The sequence below is a fragment of the Protopterus annectens genome, chromosome 3.part1 (genome assembly GCF_019279795.1).
Source record: "Protopterus annectens isolate FY-2018-M chromosome 3.part1, PAN1.0, whole genome shotgun sequence".
Lineage (NCBI taxonomy): Eukaryota > Metazoa > Chordata > Ceratodontiformes > Protopteridae > Protopterus > Protopterus annectens.
The window spans coordinates 1,826,301,383-1,826,313,373 of record NC_056732.1 but is presented as its reverse complement, the minus strand read 5'-3'; the positions used below and the strand labels follow the sequence as shown (position 1 = coordinate 1,826,313,373).

Sequence of the window (11,991 nt, the reverse complement as noted above, 5' to 3'; positions counted from 1 at the left end):
AAAAAGCCAGCGAGGTGCTTTGCCTCACATATACCGGGATTTTGTTCCACAGCATAGGGAGTCTCTGGGTAATGAATCTATCCCTCCAGCATGTTCTATTAATGGTTGTGTCAAGGTTTAGGTCTCCCGCCCTTGTGGCTCTGACGGATCTAGATTTTTTGAGGTGAAGCATGCTCATCAAGTCAGGGTTTGACAATGCCTTGTATGTCAGGCACAGGTCACCCCTGAGCAAGCGGTTTACTGAATAGAGTTGGAGTTCTTTCAGTCGGGCCAAGCATAGGAAAGATTTTTGAGACCCATGATCCTCTTGGTGAGGAACTTCGGCCTCTCCAGCTGCTGCAAATGTCGGGTCAGATACATTCCGAATGGGGCATTGTACTCAATCATTGGTCTGATGAGTGATGAATATAGGAGACTATGACCTCCCTTGATCTAGATGTGAATCCCTTCATGATAAGGTGGGCAATGTAGAAGGTCTTCCTAACTATTTTAGCAACATGTGTGTCGAATGACAGACTGCTGTCAACCTGGGTGCCCAGGTCCCTGATAACCTCTTCTGTGCTCAGTGGATTGCCACCTATATGGTAGCTAGGGGTAACCTTGTTTTTCCCGAAGGGTATGACTATGCATTTTTTGGCATTTAACTTTAGGCCGTGGCTCTGGCACCAGTTATCCGTATCTGTGAGACCCTTCTGAAGGATATCTGTGTCATATATATTTTCGACTACGACACCCAGTTTGCAGTCGTCTGCAAACTTTGTCAGCCATAACCCTCCTGTGTTTGCTTGTACTTCGGAAAAGTAGATGCCAAACAGGAGTGGGCCCAGGACTGAGCCCTGTGGGACACCGCTTGAGACAGGCTTTGAGTCAGACATGGCACCGGCAACTCTGACCCTGTGTGTTCTGTCACTCAGCCAGTTTGCAACCCATCTTGTGATGTATGGGTTAACATTTAGGCTGATGAGTTTTTCAACAATACCTGAGTGGGGTATTGTGTCGAAAGCCTTCGCCAGATCAAGGTAGGCTGTATGGACTGCCTTTCCCTCATCAATGGCCTTGGTGACTGTTTCGAAAAAGTCAACCAAGTTTAAAAGGCATGACCTGTCTTTGACAAAGCCAAACTGGGATGGATCCAAAGTCTGCAAATTCCCTATGTCTTTATTTATGAGATCCATTATGATCCTCTCCATGGCTTTGCAGATAAGGCTTGTCAAGCTAATGGGCCGGTAATTTCCAGGGTCGGTGGAGGCACCGCCTTTGTGAAGTGGGACCACAGTCGCTGTGCGCCACTCCTGGCACGATCCAGAGGTGATACTATGATTAAACAGCTGTCCTAATTGAGGGTTTAATTCCTCGTTGAGTGCATGTAACACACAGCCGGGGACACCATCAGGTCCCATGGATGCTGTGTTTTTTGCCTTTGAGAGAGCAGTTCTCACTTGGGCATTAGAGATATTTGGGGGGCTGCAATCTGTTGGTATGGATATCTCTCCTTTTGGGGGGGAGAAGTTTGCACTGAACCTGTCCGCCAGTATGTTGGCAATGTCTGTAGGATCAGTAATCTTCTCATCATTTTGAACTAATTCTGAGCATATCTGGGAGTTTCCTCCCAGGTTTCTAACATAGCTAAAGAAGGCCTTATGATTGTCTTTAGAGTCTTTAGCTATTTTTCTCTCAAAATTTGCTTTGGATGATTTTATGAGAGCTCTTAGTTTTTTACTTATAGTGATCAAAGGTGTCTTACCTTTCAAGGATTTTGCTCTAGCATGTAGTAGCTTCCTCCTTTTGTTGTAGAGTTTGTTTATGGCTGGGGTCCACCAGACTGGACGTTTGCCTTTGGTACAAAGAGTCTTTGTTTTGCTTGGGATTGCCTTATCCATGCAGTCCTGCAGGTGCTGGTAGAAGGCCTTTGTAAGTGATTCAGCGGCTAGAGTACTGTTTTCTGCCGGCTCGGGGGCCCTAAAAGAGACCACACTGGTCTTTAGAAGTGTAAAGTCGGCTTTCGAGAAGTTCTTTACTGTGGTCTTTATTGTTTCAGGAGGGGGTGGGATGAGGACCTCCAGCGAGATTAGTTTGTGATCTGATCTCACCAGTGAGGGGTATACTTCTGGTGTTGAACATTTTGCTCCTATGTTCGTGATGATGAGATCAAGTATGTTTTCTCCTCTTGTAGGGGTGGTGACTAGTTGTTCCATGGCATTTGAGTTTATGAATTCCAGGAACTTTTGGGCTAGGGTGTTTGGGCTTGAGTAGTGTTCCCAGTCTATATTTGGGTAATTGAAGTCACCTAGTATGATGGTATTTGGGGATACATTTATTCCCTCCAGTGTTTTCAGGAAGGCCAAGTGAGATTCCTGAGTTTGTGAGGGTGGCCTGTAACATGCTACAATCTGTAGAGCAGTCTTGCCTATGGTTAACTGCACCTGGATGGTCTCAGATGCATCGTGCGTTGCCACCAATCTTGAGGTGTAAGTATCCTTGATGAATATGGATACCCCCCCTCCTTTCTTGGTATTGTCCGGATTCTGGGGCCGGAACGCATGATATGAGGTAAAACCTGATAGTGCTGGGGTGCTCTCAGGAGCCTTGAACCAGGTTTCTGTCACAGCACAGACATCGATGTTCTCCATACTGAGAAGGGCCTCGAAAAGTGCATTTTGAGATTGAGACTTCTGGCATTGAGCAGCATTACCCTTAGTTTTTTCCCTTTTTTGTGTTCTAGGGTGGAAGGTTTAGAATTTGAGCCTTGCCTAAAAAAGGCACTATGGGGGTGGCAAGAGCCTTTGCCAATATCCGAATCCCAGGGTGACAGGTGCAAGCCGCCCATGCGAGCAGCGTGGCTTGTCCAGCATGTCATCCCAGGCAGACAGACACTGGATCCCCTTTGAATGACACCAGAGTTTAAGCCAATTGTTAAAACTGATCATCTTATCTCTGTATTGTGGCATCATTCTTGGTGAAGGTAGGATACTGCTCAGGGTCAGGGTCATACCTGCCTGGGCTACATAATCAGAGAGCTCCTCAATGTCTCTTTTCATGTAGTCCAAGGAGGTACGTCTCAGGTCGTTTACACCAGCTGTTAGCCATGTTAGTTCTGTTCGGGTTGTGCATATAAATAGTTCTTACTCATGGCTAAACCTTAGTGCAGAGATGTTAATACCTTTAACAAGGAGTTAGGTACTGCATCTGGGCCTGGGGTTTTCCAATTAGAGGCTTTTCTTAACTTTGTTTCAATCTCTCTGCCTGTTACTTCATTCCATTTCATATCCTGTACCTTTGAACTTTTTATAATTAGCATTTTTGTTATGTTCCACATGATCTTCATAAATATTTCTCTAAAATGTATCTATTTCTTCTTTTTTTGGCAGTCTTTCAATTCCTTTTACCTTGTTTTCAAATTCTCTACAGAACTTTTGGGGTTATCAATAAATTGCGTAGTTTGTACTTTTCCTTTATATTTATCTGTGTATCTCCTAAGTTTTTCTGCCTGTGCTGAAATTTTTAGTTAATTATTTGCAATAGTGCATGATAAATCTTGATCCGTAATAATACTGTGCATTGCTTTTATCACACCTATCTTTCTGAGTACTTTTGTAAATCTGTTCCCCTTTCTATACTCTTCTAACAGTGACACTTCTTGTCTTAATTGCTTTATAGTTTTCTTTATTCAATACTTCCACCACCTGCCTGCTTACCTCTATGATACAGCAGGACAGACACAAAATATTCCTAGCAATGCTGTAGGATATCTAACAATAATTCTGGTCTCTCTGTTATATTAATTGGGCTTATTCTGCTCCTGAAATTGCTGCTTTCATATTATAACAGTAATGATTTGTACCACACCATGTTTTGCAACACTGGTCACCCCCCAGCCTTCAGTACTACACCATGTTCTGCAGCATGGCTCACTCTCTACCTTCAGTACCACACCATGTTCTGCAGTACTGCTCACCCCAGCCTTCAGTACCACATCATGTTCTGTAGTACTGCTCACCCCCAGCCTTCAGTACGACATCATGTTCTGTAGTACTGCTCACCCACAGCCTTCAGTACCACACCATGTTCTATAGTACTGCTCACCCCCAGCCTTCAGTACCACATCATGTTCTGTAATACTGCTCATACCAAGCCTTCAGTACCACACCATGTTCTGTAGTACTTCTCACCCCAAGCCTTCAGTACCACACCATGTTCTGCAGTACTGCTCAACCCAGCCTTCAGTACCACATCATGTTCTGTAATACTGCTCACACCCAGCCTTTAGTACCACACCATGTTCTGTAGTACTTCTCACTCCCAGCCTTCAGTACCACACCATGTTCTGCAGTACTGCTCACCCCCAGCCTTCAGTACCACACCATGTTCTGCAGTACTGCTCACCCCCAGCCTTCAGTACCACATCATGTTCTGTAGTACTGCTGCCCAATCCTTCAGCACCACACTATGTTCTGTAGTACTGCTCACCCCCAGCCTTCTGTATAGCACCATGTACTGTAGTACTTCTCACCCCCAGCCTTCAGTACCACACCATGTTCTGTAGTACTGCTCACCCCCAGCCTTCTGTAATGCACCATGCACTGTAGTACTTCTCACCCCCAGCCTTCAGTACCACACTATGTTCTGCAGTACTGCTCACCCCCAGCCTTCAGTACCACACCATGTTCTGTAGTACTGCTCACCCCTAGCCTTCAGTACCACATCATGTTCTGTAATACTGCTCACACCAAGCCTTCAGTACCACACCATGTTCTGTAGTACTTCTCACCCCCAGCCTTCAGTACCACACCATGTTCTGTAATACTGCTCACACCCAGCCTTCAGTACTACACCATGTTCTGTAGTACTTCTCACCCGCAGCCTTCAGTACCACACCATGTTCTGTAGTACTGCTCACCCCCAGTCTTCAGTACCACACCATGTTCTGTAGTACTGCTCACCCCCAGTCTTCAGTACCACACCATGTTCTGTAGTACTACTCACCCCCAGCCTTCAGTACCACACCATGTTCTGCAGTAATGCTACACCCCCAGGCTTCACTACCACACTATGTTCTGCAGTACTGCTCACCCCAGCCTTCAGTACCACACCATGTTCTGTAGTACTGTGCACCCCCAGCCTTCAGTACCACACCATGTTCTGCAGTACTGCTCACCCCCAGCCTTCAGTACCACATCATTTTCTGTAGTACTGCTACCCCATCCTTCAGTACCACACCATGTTCTGTAGTACTGCTCACCCCCAGCCTTCTGTACAGCACCATGTACTGTAGTACTTCTCACCCCCAGCCTTCAGTACCACACCATGTTCTGTAGTACTGCTCACCCCCAGCCTTCTGTAACGCACCATGTTCTGTAATACTTCTCACACCCAGCCTTCAGTACTACACCATGTTCTGTAGTACTTCTCACCCGCAGCCTTCAGTACCGCACCATGTTCTGTAGTACTGCTCACCCCCAGTCTTCAGTACCACACCATGTTCTGTAGTACTGCTCACCCCCAGTCTTCAGTACCACACCATGTTCTGTAGTACTACTCACCCCCAGCCTTCAGTACCACACCATGTTCTGCAGTAATGCTACACCCCCAGGCTTCACTACCACACTATGTTCTGCAGTACTGCTCACCCCAGCCTTCAGTACCACACCATGTTCTGTAGTACTGTGCACCCCCAGCCTTCAGTACCACACTATGTTTTGTAGTACTGCTCACTCCCAACCTTCAGTACCACACCATGTTCTGTACTACTGCTCACCGCCAGCCTTTACTACCATACCATGTTCTGTAATACTATACACCCCCAGCCTTCAGTAGCACACTATATTCTGTAGTACTGCTCACTCCAGCCTTCAGTACCACACCATGTTCTGTAGTACTGTACACCACCAGCCTTCAGTACCACACTATGTTCTGTAGTACTGCTCACTCCCAGCCTTCAGTACCACACCATGTTCTGTAGTACTTCTCACCCCAGCCTTCAGTACCACACCATGTTCTGTAGTACTGCTCACCCCAGCCTTCAGTACCACACCATGTTCTGTAGTACTGTGCACCCCCAGCCTTCAGTACCACACTATGTTTTGTAGTACTGCTCACTCCCAACCTTCAGTACCACACCATGTTCTGTACTACTGCTCACCGCCAGCCTTTACTACCATACCATGTTCTGTAATACTGTACACCCCCAGCCTTCAGTAGCACACTATGTTCTGTAGTACTGCTCACTCCCAGCCTTCAGTACCACACCATGTTCTGTAGTACTGTACACCCCCAGCCTTCAGTACCACACTATGTTCTGTAGTACTGCTCACTCCCAGCCTTCAGTACCACACCATGTTCTGTAGTACTTCTCACCCCAGCCTTCAGTACCACACCATGTTCTGTAGTACTGCTCACCCCCAGCCTTCAGTACCACACCATGTTCTGCAGTACTGCTCACCCCCAGCCTTCAGTACCACATCATGTTCTGTAGTACTTCTCACCCCCAGCCTTCAGTACCACACCATGTTCTGTAGTACTGCTCACCCCCCAGCCTTCAGTACCACATCATGTTCTGTAATACTGCTCACACCGAGCCTTCAGTACCACACCATGTTCTGTAGTACTTCTCACCCCCAGCCTTCAGTACCACACCATGTTCTGTAATACTGCTCACACCCAGCCTTCTGTACTACACCATGTTCTGTAGTACTTCTCACACCCAGCCTTCAGTACCGCACCATGTTCTGTAGTACTGCTCACCCCCAGTCTTCAGTACCACACCATGTTCTGTAGTATTGCTCACCCCCAGTCTTCAGTAACACACCATGTTCTGTAGTACTACTCACCCCCACCCTTCAGTACCACACCATGTTCTGCAGTAAAGCTACACCCCCAGCCTTCAGTACCACACTATGTTCTGCAATACTGCTCACCCCTGCCTTCAGTACCACACCATGTTCTGTAGTACTGTGCACCCCCAGCCTTCAATACCATACTATGTTTTGTAGTACTGCTCACTCCCAACCTTCAGTACCACACCATGTTCTGTACTACTGCTCACCCCCAGCCTAGTACTGTGCACCCCCAGCCTTCAATACCACCAAACACATAAACACACAAAGACATACTCGGAGGCTCTGAGTAAAAATTTACCTAAACAGCAGAGGCCTCCAAAGCAGACACCCAAACAACTGCTACCTCAAGACACCCCACAAGCAACACATAAACCACAAAAGCAGTGTGCAAAGCAGTCACAGCCCTTAAGGCCAAATACAACACCAAACATACTTGTCATAGGTGACTCCATAGTCAGACACACTGACGTCCCACTCACCAGGCTGAACAAGGAGAGGGTCACAGTAAGCTGCCTATCGGGCGCTAGAATCCGCCACATAACACAAGCACTGGTGTGAACGACCTGAGACGTACCTCCCTGGACTACATGAAAAGAGACATAGAGGAGCTCTCTGATTATGTAGCCCAGGCAGGTATGACCCTGACCCTGAGCAGTATCCTTCCTTCACCAAGAATGATGCCACAATATAGAGATAAGATGATCAGCTTTAACAATTGGCTTAATGTCTGGTGTCATTCAAAGGGGATCCAGTGTCTGTCTGCCTGGGATGACATGCTTGACAAGCCACGTTAAAGCAAGGGACGCCTTGCACCTGTCACCCTGGGATTCGGATATTGGCTAAGGCTCTTGCCACCCCCATAGTGCCTTTTTTAGGCAAGGCTCAAATTCTAAACCTACCACCCTAGAAAACAAAAATGGGAAGAAACTGAGGGTAATGCTGCTCAATGCCAGAAGTCTAAATCTCAAAATGCACGCACTCGAGGCCCTTCTCAGTATGGAGAACATCGATGTCTGTGCTGTAACTGAAACCTGGTTCAAGGCTCCTGAGAGTACCCCGGCACTATTAGGTTTTACTTCATATCATGAGTTCCGGCCCCAAAACCCGGACCACACCACAAAAGGAAGGGGTGTATCCATATTCATAAAGGATACCCACACCTCCAGGTTGGTGGCAATGCACAAAGCTTCGGAAACCATCCAGGTGCAACTAACCATAGGCAAAACTGCTCTACAAATTGTAGCATGCTACAGGCCACCCTCTCAAACTCAGGAACCCCACACAGCCTTCCTGAAGACACTGGAGGGTATAAATGTATCTCCAAACACCATCATATTGGGTGACTTCAACTACCCAAATATAGACTGGGAACATTACTCAAGCCCTAACTTTCTAGCCCAACAGTTCCTGGAGTTCATAATATCAAATGCCATGGAACAGCTAGTCACTGTTCCCACGAGAGGAGAAAATATACTAGATCTCATTATCACAAACATGGGGACAAAATGCTCCACACTGGAAGTATATCCCTCATTGGTGAGATCTGATCATAAACTAATCTCACTGGAAATCCACATCCCGCCCCCACCCCAAACAAAAAAGACCACAGTGAAGAACTTCTCTAATGCAAACTTCACACTACTCAAGACTGGTGTGGTATCCTTCAAGGCCCCTGAGCCAGTGGAAACCACAACCAAAGCTGCGGAAGCCCTTACAAATGCCTTCTATGAACACCTCCAGGACTGCATGGATCAGGCAATCCCAAATAAAACCAAGACTCTTTCCACAAAGGGCAAATGTCCAGTCTGGTGGACCCCAGCCATTAACAAACTTTACAATAAGAGGAGAAAGCTATTACATGATAGAACAAAATCCATAAAAGGGAAGTCACCCCGATCATTATTAGTAAAAAATATGAGCACTCATAAAATCAACTAAGGCCAATTTTGAGAGAAAATTGCCATGGATTCAAAGGACAATCATAAGGCCTTTTTCAGCTATGTTAGGAACCTGGGTGGAAACTCCCAGATATGCTCAGAATTAGTCCAAAATGATACAAAAATCACTGAACCCACAGACATTGCCAACATACTGGCAGACAGGTTCAGTGCAAACTTCACCCCTCTCCCCTAAAGGAGAGATAACTATCCCAGCAGAGTGTAGCCTCCCAGACATCTCAAATGCGCAGGTGAAAGCTGCTCTCTCTAAAGCTAAAAACACAGCATCAATGGGACCGGATGGTGTCCCCGGCTGTGTGCTACACGAGCTAAATGAGGAATTAAACCCGCATAAGGCAGCTGTTTAATCTCAGCCTTACCACAGGATACGTGCCCAAGGAGTGGCGTACGGCAACTGTGGTCCCACTCCACAAAGGCGGTGCCTCTATGGACCCTGGTAATTACCGCCCCATAAGCTTAACAAGTCTAGTCTGCAAAGCTATGGAGATGATCATAATGGAGCTCATAAACAAAGATACAGGGGACTTGCAGACATTGGACCCGACCCAGTTTGGCTTCGTCAAGGGCAGATCATGCCTTTTGAACTTGGTTGACTTCTTCGAAACAGTCACCAAGGCCATTGATGAGGGAAAGACAGTCCATACAGCCTACCTTGACCTTGCAAAGGCCTTCCACACAATACCCCACCCAGGTATTGTAGAAAAACATACCAGCTTAAATGTAAACCCATATGTCACAAGATAGGTTGCAAACTGGCTTAAGGACAGAACCCACAGGGTTAGAGTTGCTGGCGCTATGTCAGACTCCAAGCCGATCACAAGTGGTGTCCCACAGGGCTCAGTCCTTGGCCCCCTATTGTTCGGCATCTACTTCTCAGAAGTACAGGCCAACATGGGAGGACTTTGGCTGACAAAGTTTGCAGACGACTGCAAACTGGGCACCATAGTGGAAAGTGCATCGGACACGGATATCCTTCAGAAGGGACTCACGGAAACAGATAGCTGGTGCCAGAGCCATGGCCTGAAGTTAAACGCCAAAAAATGTATAGTCATACCCTTCGGGAAAAACAAGGTAACCCCAAGCTACCATATAGGTGGCAATCCACTAAGCACAGAAGAGGTTATCAGGGACCTGGGGACCCAGGTTGACAGTGGCCTTTCTTTGACACTCACGCTGCTAAAGTGGTTAGAAAGACCTTCTACATTGCCCACCTGATCATGAAGGGATTCACAGCCAGATCTAGTGAGGTCATTGTTCCTGTACTCTTCACTTATCAGACCAATGATCGAGTACAATGCCCCATTCGGGATGTATCTCACCCGACATCTGCAGCAATTGGAGATACCCCAAAAGTTCCTCACCAAAAGGATAAAGGGACTCCAAAATCTGTCATATGCTGCCAGATTGAAGAAACTCCAGCTCTATTCAGTTGCATACCGTCTGCTCAGAGGTGACATGTGCCTGACATACAAGGCCATGTCCAACCCAGAATTAATGGACATGCTCCACCTCAAAAATCCAAATCCACCAAAACCACTAGAGCAAGTGACTTAAACCTTAGCACGGATATAAATAGGACATGCTGGAGGGATAGATTTATCACTCAGAGACTCCCTATGCTGTGGAATAAAATCCCGATCCATGTGAGGCAGAGCACCTCGCTGGCTCTGTTCAAGAGAAATCTTGACCTGTGGATGGGAGATCGTAGGTTTATCCCGGGAATCATCTCTGTGTCACTGCTGGACAGAGGCACAACAAACTAATGGGCACAGTATTTTTTCATATAAGGGGTGGAGTAAGCCACAAAAATTTGGGCTAGGCTTATAAATGCCTTAGGGCAGATAGCCTAGTATAAACCTATGAACCTATGAACCTATGAACTATGTTCTGTAGTACTGCTCACTCCCAGCCTTCAGTACCACACCATGTTCTGTAGTACTGATCACCCCCAGCCTTCAGTACCACACCATGTTCTGTAGTACTGTACACCCCCAGCCTTCAGTACCACACTATGTTCTGTAGTACTGCTCACTCCCAGCCTTCAGTACCACACCATGTTCTGTAGTACTGATCACCCCCAGCCTTCAGTACCACACCATGTTCTGTAGTACTGTACACCCCCAGCCTTCAGTACCACACTATGTTCTGTAGTACTGCTCACTCCCAGCCTTCAGTACCACACCATGTTCTGTACTACTGCTCACCCCCAGCCTTCACTACTATACCATGTTCTGTAGTAATGCACACCCCCCAGCCTTCATTACAACAACATGTTCTGTAGTACTGCTCACTCCCAGCCTTCAGTACCACACCATGTTCTGTAGTACTGCTCACCCCAGCCTTCAGTACCACACCATGTTCTGTAGTACTGCTCACCCCCAGCCTTCAGTACCACACCATGTTCTGTAGTACTGCACCCTCCCAGCCTTCAGTACCACACCATGTTATGTACTACTTCTCACCCCCAGCCTTCAGTACCACACCATGTTCTGCTGTACTGCTCACCCCCAGCCTTCAGTACCACACCATGTTCTGTAGTACTGCTCATCCTCAGCCTTCAGTACCACATCATGTTCTGCAGTACTGCTCACCCCAGCCTTCAGTACCACACCATGATCTGTAGTACTGCTCATCCCCCGCCTTCAGTACCACACCATGTTCTGCAGTACTGCTCACCCCCAGCCTTCAGTACATCATGTTCTGTAGTACTGCTCACCTCCAACGTTCAGTACCACACCATGTTCTGTAGTACTGCTAATCCTCAACCTTCACTACCACACCATGTTCTGTAGTACTACTCACCCCCAGCTTTCAGTACCACATCATGTTCTGAAGTATTGCTCAACCCAGCCTTCAGTACCACTCTACATTCTGCAGTACTGCTCAACCCCCAGTCTTCAGTACCAGAACATGTTCTGCAGTACCGCTCACCCCCAGCCTTCAGTACATCATGTTCTGTAGTACTGCTCACCTCCAGCTTCCAGTACCACACCATGTTCTGCAGTACTGCTCACCCCCAACCTTCACTACCACACCATGTTCTGTAGTACTGCTCACCCCCAGCCTTCAGTACCTCATCATGTTCTACAGTATTGCTCACCCCCAGCCTTCAGTACCACACCACATTCTGCAGTACTGCACACCCCCAGCCTTCAGTACCACACCATGTTCTGTAGTACTTCATTCACCCACCTTCA

At 47.1% G+C, this 11,991-nt stretch overlaps 1 protein-coding gene across 1 annotated transcript in view; it reads right to left on the bottom strand.

The window, feature by feature from the left end:
• Positions 1-11,991, bottom strand: part of LOC122798713 (zinc finger protein 345-like) — a 34,129-nt gene that overhangs the window by 21,507 nt on the left and 631 nt on the right. The window lies entirely within an intron of this gene.